The 14,493-nt window shown below is 38.7% G+C and overlaps 1 protein-coding gene and 2 pseudogenes across 3 annotated transcripts in view; all 3 read right to left on the bottom strand.

Annotated features, from left to right (window-relative positions):
• Positions 1 to 14,493, bottom strand: part of CLCN5 (chloride voltage-gated channel 5) — a 191,197-nt gene that overhangs the window by 172,834 nt on the left and 3,870 nt on the right. The window lies entirely within an intron of this gene.
• LOC142866111 (uncharacterized) lies at positions 6,221 to 6,323 on the bottom strand (annotated as a pseudogene).
• Positions 6,617 to 6,710, bottom strand: LOC142866110 (uncharacterized; annotated as a pseudogene).

Raw genomic sequence — 14,493 nt, 5'->3', positions numbered from 1 at the left:
ATATGAAGGAGAAATAAAAACATTCTCAGACAAGCAAAGGCTCAGAGAATTCACCAAGACAAGACCAGCCCTACAAGAAGAACTTAAAACAGCGTTACACACGGAACATCATAATAATAACCCACGAATATAAAAACAACCAAAACCCAAAGATATTAAAGGCCAGATATTACAATGGCTCAAGACAGAAATCATAGCAACAACATCCAACCCAACAGAATGATCAGTAATCTACCTTACCTATCAATTCTCTCAATAAATGTGAATGGCTTAAACTCTCCACTCAAGAGACATAGGCTGGCTGAATGGATAAGAAAATACAGGCCAAGAATATGCTGTCTTCAGAAAACACATCTAACCTGCAAGGATGCATACAGACTAACAATGAAAGAGTGGAGATTAATATTCCAAGCACATAAAAGCCAAAAGAAGGCTGGTGTGGCCGTTCTAATTTCAGACGATTTAGTTTTTAAACCAACAAAAGTAGTAAAAGACAAAGAGGGTCATTATATAATGGTGAAGGGCACAGTTCAACAAGAAGAGATAACAATTTTAAATATGTATGCACCCAACTTAGGTGCACCCAGATTCATAAAGCAAACCTTACTGGAGCTAAGCAAATGGATTAATAGCAACTCCATAATCACCGGAGATTTCAACACCCCACTGACGGCACAAGACAGTTCCTCCAAACAGAAAATTAATAAAGAAATAATGGACTTAAACAAAACTCTAGAACAATTGGGTCTGACAGACATCTACAGAATATTCTACCCAAAATCCACTGAATATACGTTCTTCTCATCAGCTCACAGGACATTCTCTAAGATTGACCATATCCTAGGACACAAAGAAAATCTCAAGAAATTTAAAAAAATAGAAATCATACCATGTACCTTCTCAGATCACAGTGGAATAAAACTAGAAATCAACCCTAACAGAAACTCACATTTCTACACAAAAACGTGGAAATTAAACAACCTCCTACTAAATGATTACTTCATAAATGAAGAAATCAAGACGGAAATTAAAAACTTCTATGAAGAAAATGACAATGGAGAGACAAGTTATCAACTCCTCTGGGACACAGCTAAAGCAGTTCTGAGAGGAAAGTTTATCTCCATAAATGCCTATAAGCAAAAGACAAGAAGATCACAAATAGACAATCTAATGAAATGACTCAAAGAGCTGGAAAAAGAAGAACAGATAAACCCCAAACCCAGCAGAAGAAGTGAAATCAACAAGATCAAATCAGAACTAAACGAAATTGAAAACAGGAAAGCTATTCAGGAGATTAATAAAACAAAAAGTTGGTTCTTTGAAAAAATAAACAAAATTGACACACCATTGGCTAAGCTAACGAAAAGCAGAAAAGAGAAATCTCTAATAAGCTCCATCAGGAATAAAAAAGGAGATATCACAACTGATCCCAAAGAGATACAAGATACAATTTATGAATACTACAAAAATCTTTATGCACACAAACTGGAAAATGTGGAGGAAATGGACAAATTTCTAGAAACACACAGCCTCCCTAGGCTCAACCAGGAATAAATAGATTCCCTGAACAGACCAATCTCAACAGCTGAAATAGAAACAGCGATTAAAAATCTCCCTAAAAAGAAAAGTCCCGGTCCAGATGGCTTCACACCTGAATTTTACCATACTTATAAAGAAGAACTAGTACCTATCTTGCAGAAACTATTCCACAACATCGAGAAGAACGGAAACCTCCCCGACACCTTTTATGAAGCGAATATTACTCTGATACCAAAACCAGGAAAGGATGCAACAAAAAAAGAAAACTACAGACCAATATCCCTAATGTATATAGATGCAAAAATTTTCAAAAAAATCTTAGCTAACCGAATCCAGACACTTATCAAAAAAAATAATCCACCACGACCAAGTGGGCTTCATCCCAGGGATGCAGGGATGGTTCAACATACGTAAATCTATAAATGCAATTCACCACATAAACAGAAGCAAAAACAAAGACCACATGATTCTTTCAATAGATGCAGAAAAAGCTTTTTACAAAATTCAACACACTTTCATGATATGAACACTAAAGAAAATAGGCATAGAAGGGACATACCTAAAAATGATACAAGCCATATATGACAGACCCATAACCAACATCATACTGAATGGGGAAAAATTGAAATCATTCCCACTTAGAACTGGAACCAGACAAGGCTGCCCACTATCTCCACTTCTGTTCAACATAGTGCTGGAAGTCTTGGCTACAGCAATCAGACAGGAAAATGGAATCAAAGGTATCCAAATAGGGGCAGAAGAGATCCAACTTTCACTGTTTGCTGATGATATGATATTATATCTAGAAAACCCCAAGGATTCAACCAAGGAACTCCTGGAACTGATGAATGAATTTAGTAAAGTCTCAGGATACAAAATCAATACACAGAAATCAGAGGCATTCATATACGCCAATAACAATCTAATTGAGAACCAAATCAAAGACTCAATTCCCTTCACAATAGCAACAAAGAAATTAAAGTACCTAGGAATATACTTAACCAAGGACGTAAAAGACCTCTACAGGGAGAACTATGAAACACTGAGGAAGGAAATAGCAGAGGATGTAAACAGATGGAAATCCATACCATGCTCGTGGATCGGCAGACTCAATATCATCAAAATGTCTATACTACCCAAACTGATCTACAGATTCAATGCAATACCTATTAAAATCCCATCAGCATTCTTCACAGATATAGAGAAAATAATTTTATGCTTCGTATGGAACCAAAGAAGACCCCAAATATCAAGAGCAATTCTAGGCAACAAAAACAAAATGGGAGGCATTAATATGCCAGATATCAAACTATACTACAAAGCTGTAGTAATTAAATCAATATGGTATTGGCACAAAAATAGGAATATTGACCAGTGGAACAGATGTGAGAATCCTGATATAAAACCATCCTCATATAGCCATCTAATCTTTGACATAGCAGACAAAAACATACACTGGGGAAAAGAATCCCTCTTCCATAAATGGTGCTGGGAAAACTGGATAGCCACCTGTAGAAGGCTAAAACAGGACCCACACCTTTCACCTCTCACAAAAACCAACTCGTGCTGGATAACAGACTTAAACCTAAGGTATGAAACTACTAGAACTCTAGAGGAAAAAGTTGGAAACACTCTCCTAGACATTGGCCTGGGCAAAGAGTTTATGAAGAAGTCCCCAAAGGCAATCACAGCAGCAACAAAAATAAATAAATGGGACATGATCAAACTACAAAACTTCTGCACAGCCAAAGAAATAGTCATGAAAGTAAACAGACAACCTACAGAATGGGAGAAAATTTTTGCATCCATGCATCCGATAAGGGACTGATAACTAGAATATACTTAGAAGTCATGAAAATCAGGAAGAAAAAATCAAATAACCCCATTAAAAAGTGGGCAAAGGACTTGAACAGAAACTTTTCTAAAGAAGACAGAAGAATGGCCAACAAACATATGAAGAAATGCTCAACATCTCTAATCATCAGGGAATTGCAAATCAAAACCACAATGAGATATCACTTAACCCCAGTGAGAATGGCCTTTATCAAAAAATCTCCAAACAGTAAATGCTGGCGTGGTTGCGGAGAGAGAGGAACACTCCTACACTGCTGGTGGGACTGCAAACTAGTTCAACCTCTGTGGAAAGCAATATGGAGATACCTTAAAGCGATACAAGTGAATCTACCATTTGATCCAGCAATCCCATTGCTGGGCATCTACCCAAATGATCCAGTGACACTCTACAAAAAAGACACCTGCACTCGAATGTTTATAGCAGCACAATTCATAATTGCAAGGCTGTGGAAACAGCCCAAGTGCCCATCAATCCAAGAATGGATTAATAAAATGTGGTATATGTATACCATGGTGTATTGTTCAGCTCTAAGAAACAACGGTGATATAGCACATCTTATATTTTCCTGGTTAGAGCTGGAACCCATACTACTAAGTGAAGTATCCCAAGAATGGAAAAACAAGCACCAGATATATTCTCCAGCAAACTGGTATTAACTGAGTAGCACCTAAGTGGACACATAGGTACTATAGTAATAGGGTATTGGGCAGGTGGGAGGGGGGAGAGGGGCGGGTATATACATACATAATGAGTGAGATGTGCACCATCTAGGGGATGGTCATCATGGAGACTCAGACTTTTGGGGGGAGGGGGGGAAATGGGCATTTATTGAAACCTTAAAATCTGTACCTCCATAACATGCCGCAATAAAAAAAAAAAATACCCTGTGACCTGCCCCTGGCCGGCCCTTCCAATTTTATCATGTGCCCTTTTATGCCTCATTCACTATGGTCTAGCCGTACTGGCCCATGCTGAGAAAGCATGCAGGTTCTTCCCACCTCACGGATTTCCACATTGTCTCCTCCACCTGGGAGGCTCTTCCTCCAGCTCTTCTCCTAGATAACTCCCACTCATCTTTCAGGTCTCAGATGAACTTGTCACTTCCTCCCATTCCCTCCCTCCCTCTATAAATTATGTCTCATCTATTATTCTTTTTTATAGGAGTTGACTTTTCTATTACAACACCTTATAAGGAAATATGTGTGTATCTGTTTGCACTCCAACACCCCCATGAGACTGAAAGGCTTAGGAGGGCAAGGATTATGACTTGCATGTTCACTGCTATAACTCCAGCATCCACCCAACACAGTGCCTGGCATACAGCAGACATGAAAACAAAAGTACTGAACAAATGCAGCAATGCCCTCAGAGAATATATGATAGAGCCAGGAAACATACAAAGAAGGGAAAGGCTAATTTTACCAGAGGATGGGAGAGGTTTCAGGAAAAGCTGATGGTTTAAAGGTCAGAAGGTGTTTTCCAGGAAAGCCACCTACTGAAATGACCTAGGCCACCAGGGGCGAATTTCAGGTCAAGGAGAGCAAGGAATACATGGTGTATCTCAGAATTTGGCCTTTGACATCTTGGGTGCAATACAGAGAAATGTAAGAGAGGAGGAAACTGTTTTTATTACTAGGGTACAGAACCCAATGAAAAGAAGGCCTTGGCAGGGTTGGGAATTTGCCCACGTGCCTCTCACCATTCTCAAGCTAAGTAGGAAAGATCATAAGTTCAACCTGGGAATATTCAGTGCTGACTCATAGGTGGCCATAGGTCAAGCCAGACCAAAGGGAAGGTGGTGGAAGGACCAGAAAACTTAGTATAGTCAGAGCCGGGGACGGGGGTTCTCTACATCTGAACATTTTTTTCTGGCCAGAAGATGTCAATGATGTAATTGAGTGTGCTTATCTTGAGGGGGGTGAGGGGAAAAGAAGAAAAAAATTCAGTGCCCAGAGTATATTACATGTCTAGCAGTATCTATTTCATTTATACTGAATGATCCCTGTCCTGGATTTATTTCTAATTGCTCTATGTTGTAATTTCTGTGGTGCTTTATATTCCTCAAGGAAGTAGTCAGGGCAGAAATCCTAAACAAATACAAGAAGAAGCCACCTAATGACAGAATGGTATTGGGTTGAAAAGCATCAAAATATGACATTACTAAGGGAGCTACCTGAAACTACTAACTCCTCAACAGCTTCTTTGGTCTGACCACAGGTCTATAAATACCTGAGTGTTAAGAGAATATAGTAAGAATAATAAGAAGAATCTGGCATTTGCTGCCACCAAAAGTGAAACTTTCTAGTCCTACGTCCCCCTACCCTTGACACACAGAACAACCTTAAATGAAACAGGAAGCTCTGAATCATAATTCTGGTTAAAACATAAGAACCTATAGTTTATTTCATAATGATAACAAGTGACAAGAAATGGAAAAAAACATGCTGGAATCCTCAATGAAAAATAATTCTTTGAGAGGAAAAAAACCCTAAACTTTTCACAGTAGCAATAAAGCATAGTAGGGAAAGACTAACATTTAACAGAAAATTGCAAACTACCCAAGCCTAGGGCAGGCAGTGCAATTCAGTAGGGCTAATTAGGTAGACAGACTGACAGAGAATGAGCTGGGCAACATTAATTATTAGGAACTCCATGATCTAGTCCCACTCTAGGTACCACGTGACAGCTGTGTGGCCTAAAATAAGTTTCAATGGGCCTCAGTTTCTTCCCTTGCAACATTAGATGTTTGAAACCGATCATCCCCAAGGATTACTTCCAGCATAAAAACATCTTTAATTTTATTTTTTTCATTCTTTTTTTTTCCATTTTTGTAGGACTAAGAGGTAAATGAATACAAGAATACTTTCTATCCAGTCATCTCCCCTAGGCCATGTCAATGTCCCAATTTTTTTTTTTTTTTTTTTTGAGACAGAGTCTCGCTTTGTTGCCCAGGCTAGAGTGAGTGCCGTGGTGTCAGCCTAGCTCACAGCAACCTCAAACTCCTGGGCTCGAGTGATCCTTCTGCCTCAGCCTCCCGGGTAGCTGGGACTACAGGCATGCGCCACCATGCCCGGCTAATTTTTTTTTTTTTATATATATATATATCAGTTGGCCAATTAATTTCTTTCTATTTATAGTAGAGACGGGGTCTCGCTCTTGCTCAGGCTGGTTTTGAACTCCTGACCTTGAGCAATCCGCCCGCCTCGGCCTCCCAAGAGCTAGGATTACAGGCGTGAGCCACAGCGCCCGGCCAATGTCCCAAATTTTAATTAACAAAACAGGGAAGCTTCCCTGAACTGAACTCAACACTTGGGAATAATTTTATTTTTTTTTTTTTTTTTTTTTTTTTTTTTTTTTTTTTTGAGACAGAGTCTCGCTTTGTTGCCCAGGCTAGAGTGAGTGCCGTGGCGTCAGCCTAGCTCACAGCAACCTCAAACTCCTGGGCTCGAGCGATCCTTCTGCCTCAGCCTCCCTGGTAGCTGGGACTACAGGCATGTGCCACCATGCCCGGCTAATTTTTTATATATATATATATCAGTTGGCCAATTGATTTCTTTCTATTTATAGTAGAGACAGGGTCTCGCTCTTGCTCAGGCTGGTTTTGAACTCCTGACCTTGAGCAATCCGCCCGCCTCGGCCTCCCAAGAGCTAGGATTACAGGCGTGAGCCACAGCGCCCGGCCTATAATTTTATTTTTTATGCCACAATTTATAACACAATCAGAGCAGCTACAATGGGCCAGGGTTTCGATAACTAGCCCATTCTCATCTAGAATCATGTGAGGTAAATATTATATCCTTTTGTATATTATAATAGTAAAGGCCAGCATTTGCAAGTGCTTAACAAGTGCTAGGCAGTGTTCAAAGGGCTGCATATGTATTAACTCACTGCATCTTCCCAATAATCCTATGAGTAGGGATTACTATGAACTATTACTATTTACTATTACTATTACCATTACCATTTTACAGATGAAGAAGGTAAGGCACAAAGAGTTTAAATAACTCCCCCAAAGTCCCATGGCTAATAGTGACAGAGTCAGGATACAAACCCAGGGAGTCTGTCCCCAGAGTCTCGACCCCGATCAGACAACGGAGGAGAGACAAATTGAGGCTTTTGGAGTTTAGGTAATTTTGGCTCCCAAATGACAGAGCTGTGTTCAGATTCAAGTGTATCAGATTCCAAGGCCTGCGCTCCCTCCACAACTGTGTGCTTGGGAAAGAATGGTTAGCTGTTAGAGAATAATTTTCTGAAAGATTGTTTTTGTTTATCCTCTGCTCAATGCCTTCCATCAGAATCCCTCCCCCGCCTAGTTCTCCCTCCTGAGGAGCTGTAGAAAAGGCAATAAGTGAAGAGAAACAAAGAACTCATTTCTTTTTTTAAATTTTTATTTATTTATTTAATTGACAAAGAACTCATTTCTTTTTTTTTTTTCACATTGATAAAGCTTTTTATTACTAGGTATATGAGGAAAGCTGTTTTGTGTAACTGATTAAAACTATATTTTCCCCAGCTAAGAAACTTTACAGGCTGCCTGCAGGTGGGATAACAGATCACATTTGTTAAGCCACTCATTTCAGGCAGAAGCTTCAAATGGCATGTCCTAATTTTAATATACTTCATAAATTTTCTCTCCTCCCTAAACCTTCTGTGTTGAATGTGCCTGTTTCTCTCTCAACCAATTTTGCCTCTTCAATATACATCACCTACTATTTCTCCCTCTAAATAATCATTTTCTTTTTTTAATTTCAGCATATTATGGGGGTACAAATTTTAAGGTTTCAAATAATTCCCTTTCTTCCCCTCCCCCAACAAGTCTGAGTTTCCAGCGTGACCATCCCCCAGATGGTGCACATCTCACTCATTATGTATGTATACACTCGCCTCCCTCCCCCACCTGCCAATACCCTATTACTGTAGTTCCTATGTGTCCACTTAGGTGCTGCTCAGTTAATACCAGTTTGCTGGTGAGTACATGTGGTACTTGTTTTTCCATTCTTCGGATACTTCACTTAGTAGTATGAGTTCCAGCTCTAACCAGGAAAATATAAGATGTGCTATATCACCGTTGTTTCTTAGAGCTGAATAGTATTCCATGGTATACATACACCATATTTTATTAATCCACTCTTGGATTGATGGGCACTTGGGCTGTTTCCACAGCCTTGCAATTATGAATTATGCTGCTATAACCACTTGAGTGCAGGTGTCTTTTTTGCAGACTGTCACTGGATCTTTTGGGTAAATTCCCAGTAATGGGATTGCTGGATCAAATGGTAGATTCACTTGTATCGCTTTAAGGTATCTCCATATTGCTTTCCACAGAGGTTGAACTAGTTTGCAGTCCCACCAGCAGTGTAGGAGTGTTCCTCTCTCTCCACATCCATGTCAGCATTTACTGTTTGGAGATTTTTTGATAAAGGCCATTCTCACTGGAGTTAAGTGATATCTCATTGTGGTTTTGATTTGCATTTCCCTGATGATTAGAGATGTTGAGCATTTTTTCATATGTTTGTTGTCCATTCTTCTGTCTTCTTTAGAAAAGTTTCTGTTCAAGTCCTTTGCCCACTTTTTGATAGGATTATTTGATTTTTTTCTTGCTGATTTTCGTGAGTTCTAAGTAGATTCTAGTTATCAGCCCCTTATCAGATATGTAGGACGCAAAAATTTTCTCCCATTCTGTAGGTTGTCTGTTTACTTTCATGACTATTTCTTTGGCTGTGCAGAAGCTGGCTGTGCAGAAGTTAACAGACTTAAACCTAAGGTATGAAACTATTAGAATTCTAGAGGGAAATGTTGGAAACACTCTCCTAGACATCGGCCTAGGCAAAGAATTTATGAAGAAGACCCCAAAGGCAATCACAGCAGCAACAAAAATAAATAAATGTGACATAATCAAACTAAGAACTCATTTCTTGAATGTCTGCTGTAGGTGAGGCACTGTGCCAGACAGAGGAATAAGGGTCGTGGGGAGTCTGCTTCTTTACTCTTGCTATAACCTGATTTTCATGCAATAGTCACACAGGTATTAATGTTTTGGTCAACAGGCAGGACCAGATGGCTTTTCTTAGATGACAGTAGTCCAATTAGTAAGCCACACTGCTACCCAGATTTCACACTGAAGCTCTGTCGTCAATTCACTGACTGCTTCATGAAGCTCCCTCTTGCCCACCCCCCCACAATGTGTTAGCCAAATCGCCAGAGTGTTTACAAATACACTGTGATGTGCTAAAAAAAAAAAATCTGCAAGGTTGAAATATATACATCCTTCAGACTTGACGCTGCAGAACAGTTTCTCATTGTGTGTAACCATTTTATTACAATTTCCCTCTGCCTGATTTTCATACTTCCTTTGCCATCTATTTTGACACCTCCTGTTATTATGTAACGTCTACATTAGATGCAGTGTAATTTCCCATTTTTTGCACAATCGCCCCATCCCCACTCTCACTCCCAAGAGTTTTTGGAGTTAATAGTTTTGTACATATCCCCTCAGACTTTTCTTTATATATTATATATGGATACAAACATATATATTAAAAAGGGGGCATACTATAAATAATTTTTAAATAGCCATAATAATAGTTATCATGTATTGAGTACTTACCACATGCCAGGCATTGTGATTTTTTCATTCAATGCCCTCAAAATCTCCTCAACAACAGCTCAGTGGTTCCCAAATTTGTCTGCACATTGGAATCACCTGGGGGCTTCAAAAATACTGATTGCTGCTTCCCATCTCCAGAGATACAGATTTAATTGGGCTGAATGAAGCCTGAGCTTGGAAAATTTTTAAAGATCCCCAGGTAATCCTAATGGTCACACAAGTTGGGAAGTATCCTAATGGGCACACAAGTTGGGAAGTATTAGGTTAGCTACTATTTATCCCTGTTTTACTAATGTGGCAATTGGGGAACACTAAGACAAGGAAGGTAACCAACATCACTCAGCTGATAAAGGTATAGCTGAGACTTGAATCCAGGTTTAAGCCCAGAGCTTATACTTTTAACTACAGTTGACCCTTGAAACAACATGGGTTTGAAAGGCACAGGTCCACCTATACACAGATTTTCTCAACCATACACAGATGGAAAATATGGTATTTGAGGGACATGAAACCTATGTATATGAAGGGCTGACTGTTCGTATACCCAGGTTCCACAGGGGCCGACTGCGGGACATATGGGCAGATTTTGGTATATGCAGGGGCCCCGGAATCAATCCCGAGTATAGTGAGGGATGACTCTTGATAATTTGGAATCTACTTCCCTCACCCCAAGGTTTAAAATTATGTTATGAACCCATTTCTATGTTAATAAATAGAACTCTACGTTATCATTTTAGTAACTATGGTATTCCATTGTATAGATTCAGGGGTCCTCAAACTGCAGCCCACCAAGGACATTTATCCTGCCCGCCAGGTGTTTTTGCTGCCGCTGCCTGTCCTGCTTAGCAGCTGACTCTTCCTGGGCCCACAGTGCGCATGTGTGGAATGTGCGCCGCACTCTCCAACGGCCAATGGTCTGAGGGACAGTGAACTGGCCCCCTGTTTAAAAAGTTTGAGGACTCCTGGTATAGATGCATCAGAATGCAACTGTATAAATTTTTCCCATTACAGAAAATGCTGCAATTAATATCCTTATTTATATATCTTTGTACACATCCTTAATTATTTCCTTAGGATAAATTCCAAGAAAATGAATTGCTAGGTCAAAAGGTAAACACATTTTTTAAAGCTTTTGATAAACATTACCAAACTGACATTTCCACCACAAGTGTATGAGAACACCTGCTTCCTTGTGTTCTTGCCAACAGTGAGTTCTGTCATTCCTTTGGAATTGTTATAAATTATACCAGAGAATATAGTATGCCATTCAAATGCCTCCTTTGACTACTACTAGAGATAGTATATTTTTTCATGTTTACTGACCATTTGTACTCTTTTTATGTATTTTCCTTTGCACATTTTCTCCTATCCTTTGCATGTTTTTCTAGTAAAATACTTATTTTTCTTATTGTTCTATGTTTTATGTGTCAAAGATAATGAGTCTTATTGTAACTATTTCTAAGTTTCTCATTAACTTTATTTATGGTTTGTGCAGAAATTTTTAATTTTCACATAATTGATTACATTAATCTTTTTCTTATTATTCTACCTTTGATTATGCATACAAATATTTTCCCTACCCTCAGGATTATATAAATAGTCTCCCATATTTTTTGAGTTTCTTTATCATGGCCTTTTTTTAAACTTTTAATTTTTTAATGCAGCAGCTACACATCAGAACTGCTTACAGCACTTCTTTAAATGCTCAGGTCTTAAGACTGAATCACAATTTGGGGAGGTAGGACCTGAGCAGGAATATTTTTAAAAGCACCACAGGCAATTCTGACACCCCCTTCTTTATTAAGAAACACCATTTTAATCCTTCTAAATTTATGTTGATGTCATTTTTCCACATTGCTTCAACACACATGTTAAATAAATCATTTCATTAATTGGAAATGCCACTTTTATCCTAGTTGGTAAGTTCCATAAAAGCAAAGATCATACCTGTTTTCACTGACCACTGCATTGCCAGGGCCCAACAGAGTGCCTGGTACACAACCGGTGTTCAATAAATGTTAATTGAATTAATAAATAACACCTGACAACACAAGTCTCCAATCTCAGACTGGCTAGTCTTTGATATTTTGACTGTTAGACCAATAAAAGTGATGTTATTAATGATGACCCTGAGTTATCAAAAATATTAAATTATGCTCAGTACACTCCATTTAAAATGGCCAGAAAATGTATTAGAGGGTTCCATTAAGTGAAGTGAAAATAATAACGTTAGCCAGTTTTAAGAGGTATGGGAATTCTGACCAAATTCTCCATGGGGGAACTAGACAGTAATGACCCAAGAAACTAAGGAGATTTGGGTTCCTCTATATCCTAGGGTTCCTTAGCTAGCTCCAGAGATTGACTCAGAAGTCAGAAGCTTCCTTGAACTGAAGACAGACCCACACATTCTCTCTTCCATGACCCCATGGAAAGCACATTGGAATAGGGGAAACAGGTGACCTGGATTTTAGACCTAGCAGTAGGATCACCTACTACCTGTTTGACCTTGAGTATGACACTTGGGCAACGTCTAGAGGTTGGGCTGTTTTCCAAGGATCTCTTCAGTTCTAAACCTGTATTTAATGACCACTACAGTGCAGGGCTTCCAAGGACAACCTGAAATTACCTCCAGAGAACAGGGTCCGAGTCCCATCCCAGACTATAAGAAAATAATAGTGATAGTAGTAGCAGTAATAACAGCTATTGCTAAATTTTACTGTGCACTTACATGTTAAATGATATTCTAAACATCTTACTATAAAAAAAGGCACACATTTATACAGCACTATGTACCAAGTGCTCTGCATATATTAATTTAATTCATCTTCATAACAACCCTATAAAGTGAGTTATATTATTTTTCCTTTTTAAAATGATATATAATAGTTTCACATATTTTGCAGTACATGTAATATTTTGATACATGTATACAATGTGTAATGATCAAATCAGGGTAATTGGGATATCTATCACCTTAAACATTTATCTTTTCTTTGTGTTAGGAACATTCCAATCCTTCTATTCTAGCTATTTTTAAATATACAATAAATTATTAACCATAGTCTCCCTACTGTACTATCAAATACTAGAATTTATTCCTTTTAACTATATTTTATACCTGTCAACCAGCTTCTCCCCACCTCTATTAACCACGATTCTACTTTCTACCTCCATAAGATTCACGTTTTTAGCTCCCACATATCAGTGAGAACATGTGGCATTTGTTTTTCTGTGCCTGGCTTAATCTTTGGGTTCCTCTAGCACTCAACATAATGACCTCTAGTTCCATCCATGATGCTATTCTTTTTTTGGCTACATAGTATTCCACTGCATATATATACCACATTTTCTTTATCCATTCATCTGTTGATGAACATTTAGGTTGATACCACATATTACCTATTGTGAGTAGTGCTGCAATAAACTTAGGAGCACAAATATGTCTTCCATATACTGATTTCCTTCCTTTTGGATAGATACCTAGCAGCAGGACGAGTTCTATTATTATTATTATTTTACAAAAGAGAAAATTGAGACACAGAGGAATTAAGTGACTTGCCCAAGACCTCACAGCTACCAAGTGACAGAACCAATGGAGTAGAACTCAAACCCACATGTTTAATTATATGCCATACTGTTTCTAAACTATCATCGTACTATACTTGTAACTTCAGAGGTTCCCCCAAACCAGGGTAAGCTGCAGTTTTTCAAAGAGCTTACTTATGTGGAATATTTCCTTCTTCACTAATGCTAGAAAAATAAGGTTTAACTTCAAAATTTTAAGCATATGGTGGGGGGAGGGGGGGAAAGGGCATTTATTGAAACCTTAAAATTTGTACCCCCATAATATGCTGAAATTTAAAAAAATGTAGAAAAAAAATTTAAGCATATCAGATTTCAGGGCCTGAGCTTGCAAAATGTATTATTTACTAAGAAAATAAGACCTTTTATTAAGAATTATTAAACATTAAAATGTTTTTATTATAAAATAAATCATTAACTACTAATGACATTAGCTACAGAGAGAAAACACCAGCTCTTTATGCATCATTAGGAACAAAACTTTAGATCTCCACCTACACAAACTCCAGTTCTAAACTTTCATAACTGTCTTTGAAACATCGACCTGACAAGCTGCAGGTGTCCCAACCCCAGCAAGTCATCCAAACTTAGTACACTAACTTTCACTATCCCCACACCCATCAGCCGCCTCTCACGTTCCCCATTTCAGAGAATGGCACCACTGGCCCCCAGGCACCCACGCTGGCTGTCAATCTGGGCTCGTTTCTTGCCACATCCAATCACAGAACATTTCTAGAATTCATCCCATTCTCTCTAACCTCACTGCCCCTGCTTTTTCTGCTCAGACCCTCACCATCCCTCCCCTAAACCAATATTCCAGAAACCTTCCGACTGACTCCCGGCTTTCATCGTCTCCAGCTCAGCACTGCTGCCAAAGTAATCTTTCTAAAACAAAATCTGATTATGTTAC

Source organism: Microcebus murinus, chromosome X (genome assembly GCF_040939455.1).
Source record: "Microcebus murinus isolate Inina chromosome X, M.murinus_Inina_mat1.0, whole genome shotgun sequence".
Classification (NCBI taxonomy): Eukaryota; Metazoa; Chordata; class Mammalia; order Primates; family Cheirogaleidae; genus Microcebus; species Microcebus murinus.
The sequence above is the reverse complement of the archived record's forward strand: the minus strand, read 5'-3'. Positions and strand labels throughout refer to the sequence as shown.